At 34.7% G+C, this 25,929-nt stretch overlaps 1 non-coding gene and 1 pseudogene across 1 annotated transcript; both read left to right on the top strand.

Annotated features, from left to right (window-relative positions):
• The first annotated feature begins 6,525 nt into the window (after nt 1-6,525).
• Nucleotides 6,526-7,456, top strand: LOC149161048 (origin of replication complex subunit 1-like; annotated as a pseudogene).
• Nucleotides 6,582-6,657, top strand: LOC149161049 (small nucleolar RNA snoR28). The gene has a single exon (XR_016262164.1). It is a non-coding gene; the product is annotated as a small nucleolar RNA snoR28 (small nucleolar RNA).
• Nucleotides 7,457-25,929: the final 18,473 nt, after the last annotated feature.

Below are 25,929 nucleotides of genomic sequence, written 5' to 3'. Positions count from 1 at the left end.
ACTCCAAAAGCAACTAAGTCATTTGAACATCTTAAATAGGTAATGTGCCAAGATTTAGTTTTAGCTACACCAGACTTCAAAAAACCCTTTATGGTGAAATGTGATGCCTCAGGGAATGGAACTGGTGTTGTTTTAATGCAAGAAGGAAGACCCATTAATTTTGAAAGTCACCCAATCAAGTGAAATTATTTACACAAAACTATTTATGAGAAGGAAATGTTGGAAATACTACATGCCCTGAAACAATGGATCCCTTACCTAATCGGAAGACACTTCAAGGTAAAAAAATATCATGATAGTCTTAAATAATTTTTGGAACAAATATTATCTTCAGAAGATCAGTAAAAATGGGTCACTAAGATGTTGGGTTAGAATTTTGAAATCATCTGCAAAAAAGGGAACCAAAATGTTGTTGCAGATGCAGTCCCAAGAAGAGATGCGGATGTGGAAGCATTGATCTATGCGATTTCTATTATCAAACCTAATTGGATAACTAAAGAAAGGGAGGAATGGAACAATGACAAAGAGGTGTGGACACTCATTGAAAATTTGCAGCAATATATAATACCAAGTACATCTGATACATTTATATGGAAAAATGACTCATTATGGTACAAATATCGCTTATATATATGGAAGAATTCCCAACTCAAACAAAAGATTCTTTTGGAATTGCACACCTCTCTTTTAGGAGGGCATTCAAGATTTTTAAAAACTTACTGTAGGGTCAAGAAGGAATTTTTTTGGGATGGTCATAAATCTTATATTTCGAAGTTTGTTGCCAAATGTTTGGTTTTCCAACAAAATAAGTTGAGACAATTAGGACTCCAATTATGTTACAACCTTTATCCATTCTAATTTAGCGTTGGGAGGAGTTCTCAATGGATTTTATTAGAGGTTTACCCAAGTTTGAAGGAAATAGTGTCATCATGGTGGTAGTTGATAGACTTACCAAGTATGCACACTTTCATGCATTATCTCATCCTTTAAAGCCATTACAGTTTCTATTGCATTTATAAAAAAATTTCAAAAGATACATGGAAACCCAAATATTATTGTAAGTGATAGAGATCCCATTTTCATTGGAAATTTTTGGATGAAATTATTTTCTTGTCTTGGTACTCAATTAGCTCACAACTCATCTTATCATCCTTAATCTGATGGGAAAACTGAGATAGTGAACAAATGTTTGGAAGGATATATTTGTTGCTTTGTATATGATAAACAAACAAAATGGGTCAAGTGGTTACCTCTAGCAAAATGGTTATATAACACTTCCTTCCATACTACAACAAAAATGACCCCATTTATGGCACTTTATAAATATCATACACCATCCATCACATCATATTTAAGAAAAAAAAAATCTAAGGTTCAATCAGGGGAATAACACATTGAGCATCAACAACAACTTCTCCAACTCTTAAAGCATAAACTCAATCTAGTGCATAATTAACTGAAACAACAGGTAGATCAACATCAGAGTGAAAGAATTTTTGATGTAGGTGGTTTAGTATTTTTATGGCTACAACCATACAAACAAATTTTCGCAATCAAGTTAAGATGGATAATAAATTATCACTCAGGTACTATGGTCCTTATAATTTGTTGCAAAATATTGATACTATGGCATAAAAATTAGAGCTTCCTGCATCTTCCTGAGTATGCCCAGTTTTACATGTTTCATGCTTAAAGAATGTTATCAATGACAAGCTATCAGTTAAAACAATATTACCAGAACTTGATGAGGGAGGAAAAATCATATTAAGGGTTGAAGCAGTCATGAAAACAAGAACCCAACAATTGTGGAATCAATCAAGTTCAGAGTACCTCATTAAGTGTAAGAACTTACCTGTTGAAGATTCCAAATGGGAGGATGAGAATTTTATATGAATCATCTAGAACTACTCAAGCATAGAGGAAAACACCTTTTGTGATGGAGAGGGGCATGTTAGGTCCCTATAATACTAGTATATCGCCCTTATTGTTATTGTTTGGGTAGTTCCCTTATTGTTATTGTTGTGCCCCATGGAAACCCACTATTTCTATTATTGTGCCCTTACATTATTATTGTTATATAGGCTTTGATTATATTGTGACCCTTTAGACTCCTATATATATACCAAGGAGGTATTTTCATTTGAATCATCCAAGAATTTTTCATTTATGTAACGCAAAGGAGGTTCCTATTCAAAGAGGCTAATTTCAAGTCATTAACCTATATTTTCTTTTATTTTATGATCAGGTTGCATAACAAAATGTACCCTTGCATGATGAGACAATAGAAATATCACCTATATTTTCTTCTATACAAGGTTATTTTGATTATAGATTGCCTTATTTAGTTGGTTATTTTATGTTATTATTATTTTTCTAAATATACTCTTAAATTGGAGGTTGGCAATTTTAATCTTGTTATTTTTGTTGAGTAGAAAATGGTTTCTATTTTTAGAAAGTTTTGGGTTTATCTTGATTCCAATGACAATGATTTTGCAAGAATTTTTATGTGTAATGTGTTTTCTTGTGCTATATTTGGACCACCATTTCAACAGTGCAATCATCAAACCAGGTGTTGATCTAAAACACTATAGACTTGGTAGATATTTTGAAATATTAATGATAGCATCATAATAAATTTATTGAAAAAAATAATTACATTAAACTTTGTCAAGATCCTTTTTTTGTAAGAACAATGCTATTTGTTTTAGTTTCATTTACTTTTATTGGTGGCTTTTGCATCCAATCATTTTGTGAATCTGACGAATAATTCCATTATGTTTTCCATAAAGTATTAAGGGCCCTACAATCTTAAACGCTGGCTAGATCAACAAGTCAACTATTTCCTAAGAGTTTATCTCACCCGAAGAAAAATATATCTAATTTGAATCTCGTTATTCTAGAAGGAATGGCCCAATAGATCTTTCTAAGAGTTCTCAATCCAATCGAAGTGATGGTAACATGGTTGATCCTTCTTGAACTAATAGAAAGTTTTATTGTTGATAGATAAAATCCCAGTAGATAGGTGGGATGATGTTGTTAAGAGATACTGAATTCATTAATGTCTCATTTCCTTATTTTATATTTTATTTTTGTCGGAGATTAATTTTGATTTTTCTCATTGCAACTAGACTTGAAAAATCCAAACAATCTTTGAGGGAAATGGTTATTTTACCTACCCAAAGAAGTGCTCTTTTCACTAGTCTTAGGAAACCTCCTTGAGGTGCATTTCTATCAATTCCTACTTCTGTAAATAAGCCAAAAATGATAATGACTTAAAATATTATGCCACATTCTTTGCTAGGTTTACTTATTTTTGGGCCACCTGGGAATAGCAAGACTATGCTAGCTAAAGTTGTTGCATCATAATGTACAACCATATTTTTTAGCATTGCAGTATCTTCCTTAACTTCAAAATGGGTATACCAACCTACCTACATTAGTTGATGCATGTGCAATATTAGCTGTTGTGATTTTGATCCAAGTAGATGGTCATGTCAGACAGGTTGGAAAGGGAGAGAAATTCATGAAAGATCTTTTTTGTTGTTGCAGTTGCTAGGTAACCATCAGTTATTTTCATTGATCAGGAAAGCAGTTAGTGTTATTTTATGTTCTAAAAACTTTGATATTGACATGGTTGCAACCATGGACATCTAAATCACTAATGTAAATGCTTTACCTTTTTTAAGAAATTAATCAACTCACTAATAAAAAACTCTTCATTTTCATAATTAACTTTAATTAAAGTGAATTACAAAATAGAAATGACCTTTTTGGATGACTTCCACACGCCTCGAACTATACTTGTGTTGATTTTCATATCTAATGCTACAAACATTAACGTTGCGATTTTATCATATGGTATTAGTGACTATCCATGGTTGCATTGATTGTTGAACTCTTTTGTACGACCTTAATGAAAATGTATCCTTAACTTAAGCCATAGAGACACTAGAGTCATGGAAGAGGAGTTCAACAACCAATGCAACCAACATCAAGGTACAAAGGGGGCTTGGTTCTCTTGATTGAATGAAAATTCATGACATAGGAGTTCAACAATCAATGCAACTAATGACAAAGCACAAAGAGGTCTTGGTGCTCTTGATTAAATGTTCTTGGTAAGTTCCATACTCACATACATGATAGATTTCAGTAGCAATATTGCAATCCTACCAACCCTAAAATCCTGAAAATTGTTAAGTCTATTTAATTTTGAATGGGATATTAAATTGTATTTTCTCCATATGAAGTCCAACAAGGTTGGAACCATTCTCAAAAATCCTGAAACAATTAATGGTAAGGTTAAAAATTTAAGTAAAATGAGAGAAAAGGAAATAAGAAGAATGCCAACTTTTACTTCAAGATTAATTATTAGTGTTATGTTTTGTAGGGATCTAGGGTTAGATATTTTTCTTTCGTTTTGAGTTTTCTTTTAATAAAAAAAATTAATATTCAGTGGTTTGTGTCATATGGCATCATACCAAAGTAGCCGGTTTGGTGCTTTAAGGTTGGTTTCATATAAAACTAACTAGTTCTAGTATGGAAATGGTTGGTTTTGGTATAGAATCAACCTTAAACAGTCTGAAACATGAAATTGGTTGGTTTGAGTAAGAATAGATCCAAATTGAGTTCCATTTTTAGCAGCAGACCTTTAGTTATTGCAAATCTTTCTTACATGTTGTGTTTACGTAGGTGATTTTCCATTCCCAATTGCATCACTTTTAAGATGATAAGGTGGCATAGTTCTTAAGGACCCATGTTGCCATGTTACAAATTCGAGTTCAAGTTCCTACTCTTGTAGAAGATTTATAAGGTGAGTAATGACATGATAAGGAAATGAAGTTATATCCTTAGAAGGTTCTTACTTTTGTTTCTTTGGACAAATAAGACATCACATAGAAAGGTAGCTTGAGTTGAATACTCCTCTTCACATAGGAACACTCTATCCAAAATGGTGTTTTTGAAGGTTGTAGAGAGAAAGTTGAAGATGACCTTGAGGTGTAGGGACTAAAAATGCCATCTGAAAGTGTATACTAGAAGAGGCTAGAATAATCTAAATTTTTTATATATTTTGTTGAGATTAGACATTCCATCAACACAAAACATAAGGGAGTACAAGCTAACCATTAGCTAGGAAGAACCGAATGGATGGTGGAAAAAGCTTGAAAATGAATATCAAGGGATTTGTCAAATTATTAATTGATCACAATCATGGGTTGCCAATTCCTCATTTGCCAAGAAGAATTGGTCCATCTACACTCAATCCACTTTGTTGAGAGGGACATATATACCTCTAAGTGAGGAATAGTTGGAATGCATGCATAGTATCCTTTCTCTTTGGACAAAGGTGATTGGAGTACCTATAAGGATTAGAAAAGCACGGGTTGTGGTTCTAGAGGATGCTTCATGGGTTAATGAGTAGGAGCTTACAAATGGATAATCGAAATTGGTTGGTGTGCGATTGGATGCCTATTTAAGAGGAGAATGATAGTGATAATGATAATGGGGAAGTTGATGAAGCCTATGTATCTTTGGAACACCTTGAGGAAGAGTGTAGAATAGATGTTCTTTGATGTACATTTTGAACATTTTGCAGTCATGCTTTAATACTATAATTTATCAACACCGTAAAGTTAAATTTGACATTGTTGCGTGTAGAATCAATTATGATTCTGTTTGTGTATGATTTGTTTGATGTTTCTATTGTATTTTCATTTACTATGAGAAAATTGGTTATTCATGCATTATGGTACATGTATAGTAAATCTATTTTTTGTTATTGTATGTCTGATTACATCTTATTTCTTATATTGTTAAAAATTAATATCTGTCTCAACTAATATTTTATGTCAACATTCTCATCTTGTACATCCTTCAAAATTTGGGGGTAGCATATGGCTACACATGAATCTTGTTATTTCACCTTGTCCTTGAACCCTTTGGTAACATGATATTTATGGTAGTGTCCAACTACATAGGAACCTTGTCTTGTTACCTTGTAGTAGTAAGATATTTAGAGTAGCATTTGAAAACACATGAATATTGTCCTGTCACATTGTCCTTGAACCTTATAGTAACAGGATATTTAGTTTTACTTGGATACAAACATGTTATTTGGGACAATTTTTAATGGAAGTCTTGATAATTCTGAGGTCTTTACAGATAGATAGAAGAAACTGGAATCTCTTAAATATGGCCTTTATATTGCCTTATAACTCTATATTCATCAATTATGTGGTTATGGAACTAGGGTCACTTTTACCCTGTTGATTCTTTACACTGTAGCTTTGATATCCAAGGTTTTTGTTGTCTCTTCAGGATTAAGGTATGCATATTTATTGAACCTTATTGAATTGCATTTGTTTAGAATGAAACATATTATCTCTCTTGTTTCATTTGTAGTTATTGATTTTGATTATAAAGTTGCTTATTGGAGGATTTATTTGTGTTGTGAGTTATATCCATTATTACTTTTCTTCTTACTCTTTTAACAAGTTTATGGAAAAATGTTGAATCTTCCATGTGCCGATGAAGCCCATCCTGGTACATTGCTATGTGAAGGGTCCCAAATAATTTGAGAAATATATGAAGGAGATGACGTATTCTTTTGTGAGTATGAGTATGATATTCATTGGCACACTTTTGAGCGCGTGACAGATGCAGATGCTGAAAAATAGGTTAACTTCACTAAACTATCTAGAATGGTCATTTTTTATTATTATTGTTGCATTGATGAATTGATTACATAAGTATGTTGATTTGCTATCATTAAGTATAAGTTTGGTTATGTAAACTTAACCCTTGTTGTAGAACAATAATATGTGTCAGTTAGTGAGAATGATTGGGATTCTAGTGAGAATTTTGAGGATGATGAGGATGAAGTGCGTGAATAGAAGCATGTCAAAAGAAGATCGAAAACCAAAAATCCATGTAGCCAAAATGCTCATCTTTCTACAAAGGTTGTGGTAAAACCTATCCTCTAACATTTTACTACATAGGTATTATTTTCATTTTAGATATATTCTTGATGTTTTGTAAACATAGAATGTATACAGGGGGCATATTATTGGACTAGAAAAAGTGGGTGCAAAAGATATTCCAAAAGTAAGACATCACATGAAGATTGATCTTGACAAAGAAAAGGCAACTCTTATGCTAGCTTCCTCTCTTGGATCATTGTCTTGCAGAAACAAGTATGTATGCTTGTTGGAAGAATCAATTTTCAGTGCAGCTATGATGTTAAACTATAAATTTGAAGTGCATTTCTAGCAGATAATTTGTTTACTTTATTATTCATTAGTAACTTGTTTCTTTTGTCACAAATAGAGAAATAGACGAGATAAATTGATTTTTCACAGGAGCACTCGTTGTAGGTAACCAATGTATGGGTATATGTCTTTATATACATGGAGTTCCAGCGACTAGCAAGGGAAGTTTATCCACTATGAATAGATTGTAGTTTAATGTGTTCAAAGATCTTCAAATCTGAAAATGAGGAATGGTTCTGGACTCCAAATTTCCACTTTTGAAATACGCTTTTGATCCGGATCTTGGGGGGAGGCCCTCAACATCTAAAAAAATTGAAATTCTAGAAGAAAAGAGGAGAACACACAATAACAAAACCACAAAGAAAATTGTTTTATTAAAATAGATAATAACTGTAAAGACTACATTGTGGTGGACAATCTATCCTTTTACAAAATGTGACTTGTTACTTATAGCCTTTTTTGGTCACAATACCACAGGTAAATTCCATGGGTGGGTAAATACCATGGGTGAATGTCACTTACAATACCATGGGTAAATTCCATGAGTGGATAAATACCATGGGAGGATGAATACCAAGGGTCGATGCCACTTACAATACCATGGGAAAATACCATGGGTGAATGAATACCATGGGTGGATGCCACTTACAATATCATGGGTAAATTCCATGGGTGGATAAATACCATGGGTGGATGCCACTGAAAATACTGTAGGTAAATTCCATGGGTGAATGAATACTATGGGTAGATGAATACCATGGGTAGATGAATACCATGGGTAGATGTTATTTTCCATTTGGATCATTCCTCCCTCCTTAAGAAGCAATGGTCCACATTGTGTGAAGTTACCTCCTGATAAGCCTTTGTTGAATATGAAGAGCCACTAAAGATAAGGGTTTTGTGTGGTTAACCCATAACCATGATGAACAAAGATCCGAGGATAAAGATACCCTGTAATTCTTGTGTGATGCAGGAGTATTCAACCCAAGAGAAATTGATTATATTTTAGCAGACATAGGGGGTCATATGTTATTAGGAAGTTGGATTCCTAAGTGGTGAATTAATGTAATAATTAGGTTCTTGAGTGGTTAAAATAGGAATTAATTAGATAATGTGAGGATGTTGTAAATGCTCTCAAATTAAGGAGAACATGAGTGGTCAATAATGACAAAAGAGTTAGAAGTAAATTATAACTCTTAAGGCAATTCATGATTCGAAGAACTAGAGAGAGTTCTTAGGAATTAATTGAAGATTAGAAGTGGACATAGAGGATAGAGGACATTTAGGAGTCAGTTCAGTAGATCTAGGATTTGAACCAGAATTAGTTCAAAGAACCTTTCTGGTATAAATGTAAGCCTACGGGTACAGTGAAAGGAGGAGGCCACTGATAGTTGAAGAACAGGCCTGTGTGAGACACAGAGTCTCGGATGTAATCATTAGTTTATTCTTATATATAGAGAGGTTTATTCCTGACTGTGTCAGTGTGTGAAACGAGTATTTCATGGATGAATTACTTGTGAATTCGTAGGTTCTGTAACAGGGTTGCAGGCATAATTATAAAGGATACGCAGAGGTGAAAAATTATTTAGAGGAATCATAAATGGGTCATTGAATCTAGTTGAAGATCAGAGTGAAGCTCTGGGGAGAAATGGTGAAGGGAGATTTCACAAAAGAGTAAATTTTAGAGGAAGTTGTGTAGTGGAAACAGTGAAGGACGGGAACCATTGAAGAACCGAACCACAGAGGGAAAAATTGAAGAAACAATGTAAAAACCAAGTAAAAAGGGATGAACAGAGAAGTGAAGTATGGTTGCATAGCAGCCATTGGATCTTTAAGACCAACAACTAGGATTAAGTCGCATCGGCGAAACACTATCGCATCACATCGTTTTCGTGGAGAGGAACCGGGCCTATTGAACTGCCGAACTCCGATAATGCAATAGAACTGGATCTGAAATTTTATGCAGGTGGATTTATAATCCTATCGGGTCCATGAGCCTGATCGCATTGGAGCTTTTATGTGTTGTAGCACTGGCCCTTGAATTACTCCGACTTGTGATATTGCGATGAAAAGATGCACCGATAGCCGATAATCAACGATCGGAGGTCAGAGGTGTCAAAGAATGGAAATCGGTGGAGCGCTGAAGGAAGGCTTGGAAGGAGCAGACTCGATGATATTTGTGAACGTGGGTGTATAATATTTGAGATCCGGCCCAAGGGTTCATAGCAGGGTTTTCTGTGTATTTCCTGTGTATTCCTATATTACGTTAAAAGTGTTGTGCCGAGTCTTTTAAGACTTAAGCGTTATTCAAACACTTCCGATAGTCGCATATCGGAGGGGAAGGGGTGATGAGGCATATATGGAGTGTGCCGTGGAGGAGCGATACCTCATTTGCGATAAAGGTGACCTCGGGAAGTGTGTAGAGGCCGTATAAAGGCAAAAAGGTATGTTTATGCGTATATTTCCTTTGTAAATGGGTTATAAAGGATTAAGCGCCGATAGGAGGATTTTATGTGTAAGTCCACTTATAAATGGGGTTTAAATATATATGCGGACTTAAGGGTTAATAAAAGGTTATGAAGAGGTTTAAAGTTCCGATAGAAGGTTTAAGCGGGGTGATTGAGTTTCGATATAAAGGAACTGATGAATAGGCCTTAACCAATGATGGTTGAAGACACCTTAGAGAGTTAAACACCTGGGACTGATGTGTTTATGCATTTTATATGCATATTGTGGTTGTAAGTAGGGGTAACCTTGCGTCATTGTGACCAACTGTGATACTGATACGGTGCGACCTAGAAAATGGACTTTGATAAAGTGTGGGTTTTTGGATGACCCATAACCATGAACAACAAAGATTCGATGATAGAGATACCCTATAATGCTTGTGACCAACTGTGATACTAACAATGTGTGGCCTAGCAAATCGACTTCGATGAAGTGTGGGTTTGTGGATGGCCCATAACCATGAAAAATGAAGATCTGAAGATAGAGATACCCTATAATGCTTGTGACCAACTCTGATACTAACAATGTGGGGCCCAACAAATGGACTTCGATGACAAGGATTTTGTGTGGTTGACCCATAACCATGATGTTGACTTTTGATGAAGTAGCAGTTGCCTACATAGACTGGGGTGGGAGGGCACGTCTCCAAAGAACCCGAGACCAATGCTACTACGCTGGAACTGATGAATGTGAAGCAGGTGCCTACTAAAGTGGGGTAGGAGGGCACATCTCCAAAGAGAACTCGCTCTGAATGTTGATCCAGATTTAAAATGGGCATAACTCGTTAAATATAACTCATACTATTTATTATAACATGTTTTAGAAATAGATGACCATTCTTCATGTTCCCATGTGATTGAAATCCATACTTGGACACTATGGAAACTTAGATTCACGCTGCAACTGTTTGATCATCACAAAAGTTCTGAAAAAATAGTTGATTTTAAATCAGCGATATCTCCCTCATCCGAACTCCAATTCAACCAATTGGGTTTTTGAAATTCAGTGATTTTTTGATAGGAGCTCAGATAGACAATCATTTTTATAAAATTCTGCAAAAAAAGTTGCAAAAAATGATATGAGAGCCATCATACACGAATTATCGTCATAAAAATTTCTACAACATAGCTGATTTTAAAGCAGTGATATCTCCCTCATCCAGACTTTGATTCAGATGATTGTTTTTTTAATTTGGGCAATTTTTCACAAGGAATCCATATCGGTTATTTAATTTTGTAAATTTTACACCAAACATTTCAGGTATGATCTGCAAACTCACCACCCAAAAAAAAATCCTGCAAAAAAATGAAAAAAGAAAAATTCTTCTTGCTTTGCCCAAGAAAGGGTTGTGTGGAGGTCGTAGCACATGCATGAAGTTTGTTGAATATTGCTGCAAAAATTTGAAACTAAAATATGCATCAAACCCTCATTCCCATGGATGGGATTTAATGTCTTATATATTGGCCTGTAGGTTTTATACAACATATTTGATTGGCCCACTAGATCTTGGTCATGGTTGGTAGTTATAGGAGAACAACTATCTATATATGATATCTATTCCTAAAATAAAATGAATCCAAGTGATTATCTGATGTTTAGATTGGTCACACATAATACATTTGGATTTAGTAGGTATATCAAATATAATAGATCTACTAGAGAAGTTTCTTCCATGTATAACAAGTCACGTGGGAATGAAAAAGTTATGCTTTGGCCCTTTTTCTAATTAGCAACTACAAGAAATAATTTCCAATCATCTTAATGGAATTGATGCATTTGAAAAACATACTATTGAGTTTGCATAATGGAAAGTATGTGGATTATGAAAAGTTTCAAGAGCTCTGCCAGTTATTTGGAATTTCGCATTCATTTATATACTATAGAGGCCATAAAGTGGAAAATGCATGGGATTTTATTGCAAAGGTGTCATAATTGTTGTATTAATAAACCAAAACGGTGGAAATAATGTATTATAGATTGTAGCAATGTCTGGGGATACTCGTCGAGCATTGGAGGACATGCTACAAAACTTGTAGAGTTCAGACTAAAACAATCCATCTCTGTTGATAATGCCACAAATGAATCTAATGCTAAAATTAGTGGCTAACAATAAATATTAAGCCTTTATTTGCTTACCATATTTCATTAACATAACTCACTTCTACTTAAGAAACACAATAAAGCATGTTATGCCTACAACTTTTTTTTTTTTTTTTTTTTTTTTTTATGGAAAACAATCTTAGGTTATGATAACATGGATCTTTATAATGCCTCAGGTACAATTAAAATTTTTCTAGGTATGGAAGATGTTGAAGCTGCAATACATGAAATGTTCCAAGCTCCTCATATTCAAGTATACAGGTTCGCAGGTTATGATAACATGGATCTTTATAATGCCTCAGGTACAATTAAAATTTTTCTAGGTATGGAAGATGTTGAAGCTGCAATACATGAAATTTTCCAAGCTCCTCATATTCAAGTATACAGGTTCGCTTTTGTTAATAAATTTTGTATAATAATTAAATGTGTTGTAAACGTGTCAAATTTGCCAAATGATTTTATTATTATTTATAATCATGAAATCAATGTTAATCCTTGGTTGATACTACTACACATATGATGAGGATATGCTCAAGACTAGCCAATTTTGTTTTGGTAGCAATGGTGTATGAATAATACAAAACAAGAATGTCAGAAACGCCTTTTGAAAATGTTTCTTTTATGATCTACCAATGAACATATTATTTTGGCACAATATTGTTTCCTCCTGTCTAGTTTAAAAACTAAAACCTTCACTACAACATGGATATTTTGTATTTTTGTAGCTTGCAATATCCATTTCTTTCCTTTGCAGAAACAATGGAGAGTGGTGCCATGATTGGGACACAAATTTTTCTATTGGGTTAGTTTCTCTTGTCATTTTTTTCATCCTTTTTAACATCATACTGGATATATAAATATAACTAAATATCTAGAAGGTTTTGAACAAATAATACCCATTTTGCATGACATTAGATGTAATGTTCACATCTTCCCACTATGTTGGACACCATAATTTATATCTAAAAATTTCACCTTGACTTAGTAGTTGTAGGCTTGGTACATGTCAAATACTTCTTTGTGAACTAGGTTTCATAAGTAATTTGCAAAATTCACAACTCAACTTTCAAAGGTAATCAATGTTTTTCTTCTCTTACACAATGTTTAGAACTAGTGATTTTTGTCAATGTCACGTGTTCAATAAATTTAATTTATTTGCATTTCACTGGATGGGTATGGTGAATCTCATCTTGGAATTCACACCTCATGCCTTAAGTGTCTAGAAGTAATAATGGAAATATTATAGGTATAAGTAAGCACAAGCATCAATTTTTCTATAAAAATCTCAAAAGAATATCCAATTTATTATAGTTTTCAACAAATTAGAATTGAAGTAAATGCATGTTAAATACATCTTGTTTGCAAAGAAATACTTATATATGTAAACAATGCAAAAGAAGTTGAAGATTGTAAGTATCAATAATAATCCATGTAGGATTCCATATTTTTTCATGCGACATTTGTATTTCCACTCATGAGGAATCATTATGAATACAAATATAACACTGCATGCAATGAAGTATCCAATTAGTTTCTGTAGATAAGAGAGGCCATTTAAGTAATGGAAAATGTTATTCCATATTTTTGAATACACGTGAGGATTTCCTGAACTAGATAGAGAGAAATAATTACCATCATATGAATATGGCGAAACTTTCCATCAAATTAACATAACTGCTTAGCTTACTTTGGTGTTTGATTTCAGAGTGTTATGGGTGTATTAATTCCATGTTGCTACATTGGCTCAATTGAGTTGGAATGTTATACAAGTGGATGAATATTGTGGTGTTCAGGAAATTTGTAAAGATGATATGAAATTAAGGTGCCTTATTTATGACTCAGAAGGAATTGTAAAATTTAAATTTAAGCATACAACTATGGCTTTGAATTCATTTGAAATTGGACTGTACTAGATGTATGGAAAGTAATTGAAATTTTCTTCTTTTGTCATGTCTTTTGGTAATAGTGACGATGTATCATTTCCTTGAAGGTGGAAAAGAACCTTCCATGGGTTTCAAAGTTCCATGGGTGATGATGTATCTTTTTCCTTGAAGCGGGAATTGAAGAAAGAGGAGAACAATAACAATGGAGTGAAAAATGTAGAAAGAGAGAGAAATAAGAACCGGTATACTGATACCCTTAAAGCCAATATCCCACATGCGAAACACATATACAAAATGATGGTAAAGTCTTTAGAGTTGGAAAATTCACCTGCAATGCCTTGACAACATAATGATAATGCTTTCCAGTGATGATACAATATTTCACGTGTAAATTATAGTCCAACCAATATTAAGTTGAAAACTCATATTTTAATACTTGACATTTCATATAATATAGATTATGTCGTTGAAATTAGTTATAGTTGTTCTTGTTATTATTTAGTATTGTGATTAGCATATGTAACTTTGTATTTCCATATTAGATGAATATGCACATTGTATGGCATTTTTTTTAATTTAGTCGCAAAATTATACTAATTAATTTATGTTGATTAATAATGAACACATAAAATCAATCTAAAAATACTAAATTAGTAGTTTATATTGATTAATCATGAATACAAATAAATTGAATATACAATGACTAAATTAGTCATTTATAATGATTATTAATGAAAGTAAATGAAATGAATATAAACTACTAAATATAGTCATTTATATAATGAATATAAAATTACAAAAATAAAAATAAATGGTTGTTATACATGATAAATTTATAATTACAAATGACGACTAAATTTTACATATATACGACTAATAGTAACTAATTTATAGTATCTTATAACACAACCAAAATTTAGTCATGTTTCTTTGGTTATTAATTGGTTTCGAATGATGACTAAAATTTTCATATATATGACTAATAGTAGCTAATTCATAGTATCTTATAACATGACCAACATTTTGGTCATTAATTGGTTTTCTCAGGTGATCATGTAGTAGTATATTTTTTGTGTATTTGATCATTAATTTTGGCAATTAATGACTAAGTCAATGACTAATTTAGTGACCAAATTTATGACTAAATATACTACCAGATGATAAAATTGAGACAACCAATTAATAATTAAGCTAAATACGACTAAAATTTGGGTGCGTTATATGATACTGTAAATTAGCCACTATTGGTCACCGATTGAAAAATGGTCGTTTATATGCAAATTTTAGTTGTTTTTTAGTAATTAATTAGCCATTTTTGAGTAGTATAGAGACCAAAAAAGATGAAAAATTGGATGAAAAAATGGACGTAAATAATGGTGCAACATTTGACACATAAGTAGACACAAAAAAATGGTGCAAAAATGGGCATAAAAATAGCACAAATTGGATGCAAATTGAGATGCAATGTTGGATGCAAAAAGTGATGCAAAACTTTGTGCAAAAACAAATGCAAAAGTGGATGTAAAAAATGGCTCAAAATTGAATGTAACATTAGACACCAAATGGGGTGCAAATTTGGAAACAAAACATAGCTTAAGATAGGGTGCAAATATAGATGCAAATTTTGATGCTCAAAAGGATGTAAAATTGGATGCAATAAATGGTGTTAAAAACGATGAAAAATTGGATGCAGCAAATGATGTAAAATATGGTTTAAAATGGATGTGAAAAAGAGGGACAAATAAAATGTAAAAGTGGACGTAAAAAATGGTCCAAAAAAAGATGCAAAAATGGATGCAAAATTTGGTACTAAATCAAATTCAACATATGGTGCAAATATAGGCACCAAATCTCATGCAAAAATAGATGCAAAAATAGGTACAAAATTAGAAGCAAAAACTTGTGTAAGACTATATGCAAAACCTGGCGTAAGACTAAATGCAAAAACCAACAAAAAATGGATGCAAAATATGGTGTAAACTTGATGCAAATGATGGTGTAAAAATAGAAGAAAAGAATGGCACGAAATAGGAAAAAAATGGGTGAAATAGATGCAAAAAATGGCACAAAAGTAGAAGCAAAACCTGTCATAAAATCAGGTGCAAATCTTGGTGCAAAATTTGACGCAAAAATTTATGCATAATATAGTGTAAAAAAGGATGAAAAATCTATTGTGAAAAAGGATGCAAAATCATGCGCAAAAAGGACGCTTTAAAACATGTACAATAGATCCAGATTTAGCATCAGGTTGATCATCCCAATTGTAAACAAAATGCACTAAATTCTAACGCTAAATCCAATGCAAATTGCTTATTTTATTGTAGTGTTAAATATTAAGAAATAAAAAAGCGCATTGATATCCATTTCCATTTCACTAATAAGAAAAGACTAAGGAGAAAAAACACATTGCCATCTATAAATTACATTTAATTGAGGAGCATGGATTAGGGTACATATTTTCACTTAGCTATCCAACAGAGATTAAGTAATAATGAAGCGCAAATAAGGAAGAATGGAGATCATGTAGATATTGATAAGGAAGAACAAATAACATAGCTATCCATTTGGATTTCAATTTGAGATGAGACCAATAAGTTAGAATAAAGTAGGTAGCTATCAATTTCCATTTCGTTCTTAAACATAAGAGTAAGGAAGAAGAAAGCACATGGGTAACATTTTCCATTTCATGTCACAAATGAGGAGAGACAAAGGAGGAAGAAAGAACATGAGTAACATTTTCCATTTCATGTCACAAATGAGGAGAGGCAAAGGAAGAAGAATTCAATAACTATCCATAATTCCACACTAAATAAGATCAAATCACATAACTATCCATTTCCATTTCACCAATGAGCAAAGATTAAGAAAGAACAAATCACATTGATATCCATTTCCAATTCACTAAGAAGCAAAGACCCAGGAAGATAAAAGTGTTGGCATTATGGCACAGGTTTGGAGCTATGGCACAGGTGTTGTCCTTGATGGCAACTCTCTTTGGTAACAGATCTTAGTTCAGGCTTTCAGAATGAAGGAAAAGACATATACGCAGGTTCAACTAGACGAAGATGCGTATACACGCGGGTTATACGTTTCAAAGGCGCGTATGTGTATACACACACTTTCATGCAAGGAAAAGAACGTATATGTTGGAGAACTTACCTTTGGTCCGTGGTAGTTAGTCCTTGGTATTTGAACTTATGGTTTTGGACCATGGTACCTCGTCAGAAGTGTTGATCCCAAGTATTGGGTCCGTGGTATTGGTTTATTATGGTTTTGGACCGTGGTATTGTGGAAGGCCTAAAACTATAAAAGAGGAAGGAGATCATGTGGCAAAGGATCATCTGAATTATTGTTGAATATCTGATATAGTGCTAGATCTGGAATACTGGTAATTGGGTTATGGTTCATAAATGGAGCTGAATGAAGGAGGAACCTTAGCGCAAAGAGAAGGATAAGTTCTATTGATGGATCATAATCTTTAAGCTTGAATGATAGTATCTTTGTATGATTTTGATCTGTTATATGTGGCGCTTGCTTGATCTATAAAACTGATAATCTGGGTTAATTTGTGTTTGAATATCTGAAAGAGCGAATTATCCTTTATAAGATCTGTACGCAGGTTCAGTGAAGCGAAGGCGCGTATACACGTTGGTTCAGTGTATGAAAACGGTGTATACGCAGGTTGTTCCATATGCAAAAGCGTATGCACGCAGTTTTCAGGCTATTAAAGTAGAGTATATATTTTGAGTTGTGATCTTGCTGCTTCTATTTATTGCTGCAGTATTCTGGGTTCAGAATTTGGTGTGTAGTTGTTGTTACTGTGATTTGGGTACAACAGTCAGAGAAGTATCTACTTGATTCAGTTCTAATTGGTGAAAAGGAGGTTGTTTGATGCAGAAAGTTTTTATGATTGTTTGATGTTCATGGATCCAGTCTAAAAATTTATGAAACGTGGTCCTTGGAAGAAAGAGAAGGTTGTAGCCTTCTGTAGGCCAGCACCTTCGTACTAGTATCTTGGCTAGTGCAAGAGCTAAGGGGGTTGTAGCTCCCTTCCAGGAGAAGCTGGAGAACGAGAGAGGGTTGCAGCTCTCTACAGGTTGCAGCCTGCGTACTGGTAAAGGACTGCACCAGTACATTGTAAAAGAAGTTTCTAATTTAAAGGAAGATAGAGACGAATTGCAGCAGGTGGTTTTCACCCACATTGGGTTTCCACCTTACATCTTGTGTTCTTGTGTGTGATTGTCTTTCTGCTCTGTTTTACTGTTTCTGGTTACTGGTTATTTGATTTTGAAACTCAGATTAACAATAATCATCAGAAAGATAAAGTAAAATTAAGAGTTTGCTTTGTATACGCGGTTTTCCTTCTGCATAGTTGCGTATATACGCGGATTTAATTAACTGAAGTAGCGTATATCATTTGATTTTGAAAAAGGAATATTGACTTGATAATACTGATTCACCCCCCTCTCAGTATTATTTCCAACAATTGGTATCAGAGCAGGTCCTTCAGAAGAAGCTTGATCGCTTGAAGGAAGATCTTTCATCATGAGAAACTACGAGAGAGAAACATCTATCAGGCCACCGATTTTTGATGGGACAAACTTTGTATATTGTAAGGTAAGAGTTACTGACTATCTTCAATCACTTGGTACAGAAGTCTGGGATATCATAGATACAGGGTACACTTTTCCTTCAGTAACTCCTACAGATCCGGCTGAGAAGAAGAAATATGAAACAAATGCAAAAGAAGTCAATACTCTATTAGGATGCCTACCTCAATCAGAATTTGTCAAGGTTATGCAGTATAAATCCGCTAAAGAAATATGGGACAAGATTGTTCTGAGCTATGAAGGAGACGATCAGGTAAAACGAGCAAAACTTCAAACCCTCAGAATTCAGTATGAAAATCTCAGAATGTACAATGATGAAAGTGTGGCTAACTATTTTCTTCGTGTAGATGAGATTGTTAATTGTATGATAAATTTGGGTGAAGAAATAAAAGAGGTTGTTGTGGTTGAAAAAGTTCTAAGATCTTTGTCCCCTAGGTTTGAATCTAAAGTTTCTGCAATAGAAGAAAAAGAGAATCTACAAAACCTTAAAATGTCACAGCTGCACGGAATTATAACTGCTTATGAAATGAGGAAAGGAGGTCCATCAGATAGGAGAGAAGCTGCCTTCAAGGCTTCAGGAAAAGGAGAGTACTATGAGTCAGGACACGTGTCAGAAGAAGAAGAAGAATCAAATTTTGTCAAAAATATTCAACGGGGTACTAGACGATTCCGAGGTAAGTTACCTTTCAAATGCTTTTCTTGTAGAAGAGTCGGTCACTATGCTTCCAAGTGTCCTCATAAGGAAAAGATTGACAAAGGGAAGGAACCTGTTAGATGGAACAAGAAACAGAATGAAACTAAGAAAATTTACTACACTCATGAAGACAGTGATGGCCTATCAAATAGTGACGAAGATGAACAAGGTAATGATTATAAACTTTTAATGACCTTTGAAGATGATGATTACATGGACGCTATAGATGTAGATGGTTTTTATGAAGAGATTTCTCGACTCAAAACATGTTTAAAAGAAAAAGATATGATCATTGATACTCTGCAATTCCAACTTGATGAAAAAGAAAAATCTCTTGAGAAGTTAGAATGTGAAATTGTTGGCCTTAGAAAAGAAATTGAGAAAACAAAGGCTCTTAATCTTAAATTTGTTAAAGGATCTGAAACTCTGGATGAGATTATCAATGTACAGCGTTCTCCACTAATCAAAACAGGTCTGGGTTATAATGGAGAAACATCTCAAGCATCCACCTCAAAGAGTTATCTTGATGTAGCAAGGAGGAATGAGCAAAAGCCCAATGGAGATCACTAGGTAAAGCAGGAATGAATTAGATCAAGAACAAATAAAGATTACCAGGTAAACCAGGGGCAATCCATCTTAAGGGTGAACAAAAGCTACAACCAGCCACAGGTAAAAACTTCTCAATTTGCTTCAAGAATGGATGGCAATAGAAATTACAATCATTTGGCTGGTAGATTTGATAATCGCAGAAGTTTCTTCAATGGCCAATGTTTCTCTTGCCATAACTTTGGTCACAAAGCAGCTCAATGTGTTGCCTATAAGACAATCATGACTAGAGAAGCTCAAAAACAAAGAAGTACGACTGGGATTGCGAAAAGAACCTATAACAACTTTTCGGCCCTTGAAAATGAAATTGAATGTTCTATTTGTAATAACTTCGGTCATGAATATTCTGAATGCAGGAGCAGGTTTCGGCAGACAAGGGAACAAGCCTCAAGCACCAGAACATGGAGAATAAAGGAACCACAACCAGAAAGATGTGGGATAGCTTTTTATGCAGAAGGATAGGAAAATCTATGGTACATCGACAGTGGATGTTCAAAGCATATGACAGGTGATAAAGAAAAACTTGAATCATATACTGCTTTAGAAAAGGGAAGAAAGTTTCTTTTGGAAATGATACCCCTGCAGCCATAAAAGGAAAAGGCACTGCTCAGTTGAAAGAAAAGGTCAAAGCTAGAAATGTTTTGTATGTTGATGGCTTGAAGCATAATCTACTGAGTGTCAGTCAGATGTGCGATCAAGGAACTGAGGTAATATTTCGATCAAATGGATGTAGTGTTCGTGATCTTGATATAGGAAAAACAGTGATCAAAGGTAGAAGAACTCCAAATAATTTATACATATTTGAAGAAGGACAACAACAATGCTATTTGAGCAAGGATGATGAACACTGGTTATGGCACCGGAGGTTGGGGCATCTAAGCTTTTCACAAATAAGGAAAGCATGCAAATACCAGGCAGTTCGTGGTCTTCCAGATATCAAAATTCCAGACAACACAATATGCAAATCATGTCAGTTTGGTAAGAAAACCAGAACTAACTTCCCTGAGAAGGAAGGATCAGCTAGCAGGCCTCTTGAGCTAGTCCATATAGATGTATGTGGTCCATTTAGGACAAGGTCACCTTGAGGAGAAGAATACTTTATATAATTCATTGACTACTTCTCCAGGATGGTTTGGTTAGGACTTATGAAGCACAAAGACGAAGCATTTGAAAAATTCAAATCCTTCAAAGCCTTGGCTGAAAACGAATCAGATCACAAAATTAAGTGCCTCAGGTCCGAAAGAGGTGGGGAGTTTACCTCAAATGAACTTTTTGATTTCTGTGAAGAACATGGAATAAGAAGGGAATTCTCTACAGCTAGGACTCAGCAAAATGGAGTGGTAGAAAGGATGAACAGAATGGTCCAACAAATGGCTCGTGCTATGCTTGATGAATCTGGAACTCCCACAACCTTCTGGGGTGAAGCTGCATTTGCTGCGGTTGTTATTCTCAACAAAAAAAATGTCCGAGTGAATAGCACTCAAACTCCTCATGAGCTTTGGTATGGTGAGACTCCTTCGGTAAAGCGTTTCAAAATTTTTGGAAGCAAATGCTATATTAAGAGCAATGATGAACAGCTTGGCAAACTTGAACCTTGAGTAGATGAAGGCATTCTCCTTGGTTATTCTCCCCACAACAAGGCATATAAGTGTTACAATAAAAGACTTGGAAGAATTGTTGACAGCATTGATGTAGTGGTTGATGAAAAAGGATACATTCCTAGGAAAGTAAATTATGAAAATATTGAAGAGGATGAAGACTACTCTCCAAATTAGACTGATGATGAAGAAGAACCTCAAGAGGCATCAGAGCAACAGATAAGGATAGGATCAGCAGATAGCAATCTCTATATAAAAATTGAAAATGAAAAATTGCTAATACTTGTTGTGTATGTAGATGATATTATCTTTGGAAGCAATGAAGAAGCTATGAGTCAAAGCTTTGCCTTGGTGATGGAGAAAGAATTCGAAATGTCCTTGCTTGGAGAACTGACATACTTTCTTGGATTGCAAATCCAACAAAATGAAGGCGGTATCTTCTTGTCTCAAGCCAAGTACCTCAAGAAGATTCTGAAGAAGTATGGCATGGAAGATTTGAAACCAGTATGTACCCCCATGGTTACAGGATGCAGCCTTAGTGCAAATGATGAATCAGCAGCAGTGCATCAACCAACCTATAGATCTATGATTGGAAGTCTACTTTATTTGACAGGTACCCGACCAGACATCATGCATGCAGTGGGAATAGTTGGAAGATTTCAGGCAAATCCAAAGGAAACTCATCTTCAGGCAGTGAAGAGAATTTTCAAGTATCTTCAAGGAACTCAAAACTATGGATTATGGTATCCTAGAGATACAGATCTCACTCTTCATGCTTATACAGATGTAGATTGGGCTGGAAGTGTGGATGACAGGAAGAGCACAAGTGGTGGTGCATTCTTTATGGGTTCCAGATTAGTATCTTGGTTCAACAAGAAACAAAGTTCGATTGCTTTATCTATAGCTGAAGCAGAATATGTGGCTGCTGCATCTTGTTGCACTCAACTTCTTTGGATGATGCAAACCTTGCAGGACTTTCAAATCACTTGTACACCACCTATCTCCATCTTATGTGATAATACAAGTGCAATCAGCATTTCAAAGAACCCAGTCACGCATTCAAAGACCAATCACATACCGATCAAGTATCACTTTCTCCGGGAACAAGTGTTGGAAAAAAAGGTCAAGTTGGAGTATGTTCCTTCTAGGGAACAAGTTGTTGATATTCTCACCAAACCACTGCCCAGGGAGACATTTGAATACCTCAGACAGAAGCTGGGAGTAGTTGATGCATCATCCTGCTGTTAAAACTTATCTGTTCCAGAGAAAAATGGGTGTACGCGAGTTTCCTGAGGAGGATCCGTGTACATACGCCGGTTTGTGTAGAGACAGTCGCGTATATGGAGGTTTGATGGATGTCAGTAGGGAAAGGCTCTGGTTGAAGATATTCTGATATGGGCATGACAAAGACCATCCGGCACAGGTTCAGGGGGAGCAGATAATCTTCTAATAATGCATTGTTGGCATTATCTTAGAAGCTTTTGGTTCTAGTTCACAGCTGTTGTTGGTTTCAGGTGGAACAGAGGCAGAGGGAGAACAAAAGGAAATCTTGGTGGTGATTGACAGATGCTGCTGCTATCAGTTATTGGTGACTTTCATAAGTCTTGTTCTAGATATTTCGTCTCTATGTCATGTATCTATTTTGTATCTATTTTATGGTGTCAAGGTCATGTAACGACCTATTTTGGTTTCCCCACTATGCCTAGGATGAACATGTAATGGACTTGGTTGTCATATGTAAATTTCTGATGTATCCCCACTTGGTTGGGTGATGGATGTATGTATTGAGTCTTTTGGTGAGAGGAAGGTCTTTTATCATGTATAAGTCATGGTTCTTCTTGAATAACATCTTTTGCAGATCTTGCCTACAGTCAGGGGGAGCATGGTCAGCACAACAGGGCAGAAATTTCAGCATGTACTTAGGGGGAGCACAACCCTTTGCCCTTGATGAAAAAGGGGGAGAATGACTTTGAGGATTTTGGGTTGCCATCAAGTCTAAAGGGGGAGATTGTTGGCATTATGGCACAGGTGTTGTCCTTGATGGCAACTCTCTTTGGTAACATATATCAGTTCAGGTTTTCAGAATGAAGGAAAAGACATATACGCAGGTTCATCTAGACGAAGACGCGTATACAAGCAGGTTATACGTTTCAAAGGCATGTATGCGTATACATGCACTTTCATGTAAGGAAAAGCATGTATATGTTGGAGAACTTACCTTTGGTCCGTGGTAGTTAGTCGTTGGTATTTGAACCTATGGTTTTGGACCATGGTACCTCGTCAGAAGTGTTGATCCCAAGTATTGGGTCCGTGGTATTGGTTTATTATGGTTTTGTACCATGGTATTATGGAAGGCCTAAAACTATAAAAGAGGAAGGAGATCATGTGGCAAAGGATTATCTGAATTATTGTTGAATATCTGATATAGTGCTAGATTTGGAATACGGGTAATTGGGTTATGGTGCAGATATGGAGCTGAATGAAGGAGGAACCTTAGCGCAAAGAGAAGGATAAGTTCTATTGATGGATCATAATCTTTAAGCTTGAATGATAGTATCTTTGTATGATTTTGATCTGTTATATGTGGTGCTTGCTTGATCTATAAAACTGATAATCTGGGTTAATTTGTGTTTGAATATCTGAAAGAGAGAATTATCCTTTATAAGATCTGTACGCAGGTTCAGTGAAGAAAAGGCGCGTATACACGCTGGTTCAGTGTATGAAAACGGCGTATACGCTGGTTGTTCCATACACAGAAGCGTATGCATGCAGTTTTCAGGCTATTAAAGTAGCACATATATTTTGAGTTGTGATCTTGCTGCTTCTGTTTATTGTTGTAGTATTCTGGGTTCAAAATTTGGTGTGTAGTTGCTGTTACTGTGATTTGGGTACAACAGTCAGAGAAGTATCTACTTGATTCAATTCTAATTGGTGAAAAGGAGGTTGTTTGATGCAGAAAGTGTTTATGATTGTTTGATGTTCATGGATCCAGTCTGAAAATTTATGAAACGTGGTCCCTGGAAGAAAGAGAAGGTTGTAGCCTTCTGTAGGCCAACACCTACGTACTAGTATCTTGGCTAGTGCAAGAGCTAAGGGGGTTGTAGCTCCCTTCCAGGAGAAGCTGGAGAAAGAGAGAGGGTTGTAGCTCTCTACAGGTTGCATCCTGCGTACTGGTAAAGGACTGCACAAGTACATTGTAAAAGAAGTTTCTAATTTAAAGGAAGATAGAGACGAATTGCAGCAGGTGGTTTTCACCCACATTGGGTTTCCACCTTACATCTTGTGTTCTTGTGTGTGATTGTCTTTCTGATCTGTTTTACTGTTTCCGGTTACTGGTTATTTGATTCTGAAACTCAAATTAACAATCATCATCAGAAAGATAAAGTAAAATTAAGAGTTTGCTTTGTATACGCGGTTTTCCTTCTGCATAGTTGCATATATACGCGGGTTTAATTAACTGAAGTAGCGTATATCATTTGATTTTGAAAAAGGAATATTTGACTTGATAATACTGATTCACCCCCCCTCTCAGTATTATTTACAACAAAAAGTGCATTGTCATATATAAATCACATTTAATTGAGGAGCATGGATTAGGGTACAACAAGGCGGATAGCTATCCAATAGAGATTAAGTAATAATAGAGCATAAATAAGTAAGAAAAGAGATTATGTAGAGACCAATAATGAAGAACAAATCACATAGTTATCCATTTGGATTTCAGTGTGAGTTGAGACTAACAAGTTAGAACAAATAAGGTAGCTATCAATTTCCATTTCACTCATAAACATAAGAGTAAGGAAGAAAAAAGCACATAGGTATCATTTTCCATTTCATGTCACAAATGAGGAGAGACTAAGGAAGAAGAAATCAATAAATATCCATTAATTCCACACTAAAGAAGATAAAATCACATATCTATCCATTTCCATTTCACTAATAAGAAAAGACTAAGGAAGAAAAAAGTGCATTTCCATTTATAAATCCAATTTAATTGAGGAGCATGGATTAGGGCAAAGAAAATCAAATATATATCCAATAGAGATTAAGTAATAATAAAAGAACAATTAAGGAAGAAGATAGATCAAGTTGAGACTAATAAGGAAGAACAAATCACATACTTATCCATTTTCATTTTAGGTTGAGTTGAGACTAATAAGTTATAACAAAGCAGGTATCTATCAATTTCCATTTCATCAATAAGTATAGAACATAGGTAGCATTTTCCATTTCATGTCACAAATGAGGAGAGACTAAGGAAGAAGAATGAAATAACTTTCCATTAATTCCACACTAAATAATAAAAAACACATAGCTATCCATTTCCATTTCACCAATAAACAAAGATTAAGAAATAACAACGCACATATATATCCATTTCCATTTCACTAATAAGAAAGGACTAAGAAAGAGGAAAGCACATTGCCATCTATAAATCACATTTATTTGAGGAGAATGGATTAGGTTAAGGAAAATAACATAGATATTCAACAAAGATTAAGTAATAATAAGAGAACAAAACTAGAGTTAATGTCATAGCTTGGATGAGAGCCAATAACCAAAGCCACAAGTGAGAGATAGAGCCAAAACTAGAACTATAGCCAAGACCTAGAATCAGATCCATGAGTTGGAGCCAAGGCTGAAGTTCGAGATGTAGTTAAGAAC

Source organism: Pinus tabuliformis, chromosome 5_2, assembly GCF_031772625.1.
Source record: "Pinus tabuliformis cultivar Carrire ecotype Pingquan chromosome 5_2, CPIR1, whole genome shotgun sequence".
NCBI lineage: Eukaryota > Viridiplantae > Streptophyta > Pinopsida > Pinales > Pinaceae > Pinus > Pinus tabuliformis.
The sequence above is the reverse complement of the archived record's forward strand: the minus strand, read 5'-3'. Positions and strand labels throughout refer to the sequence as shown.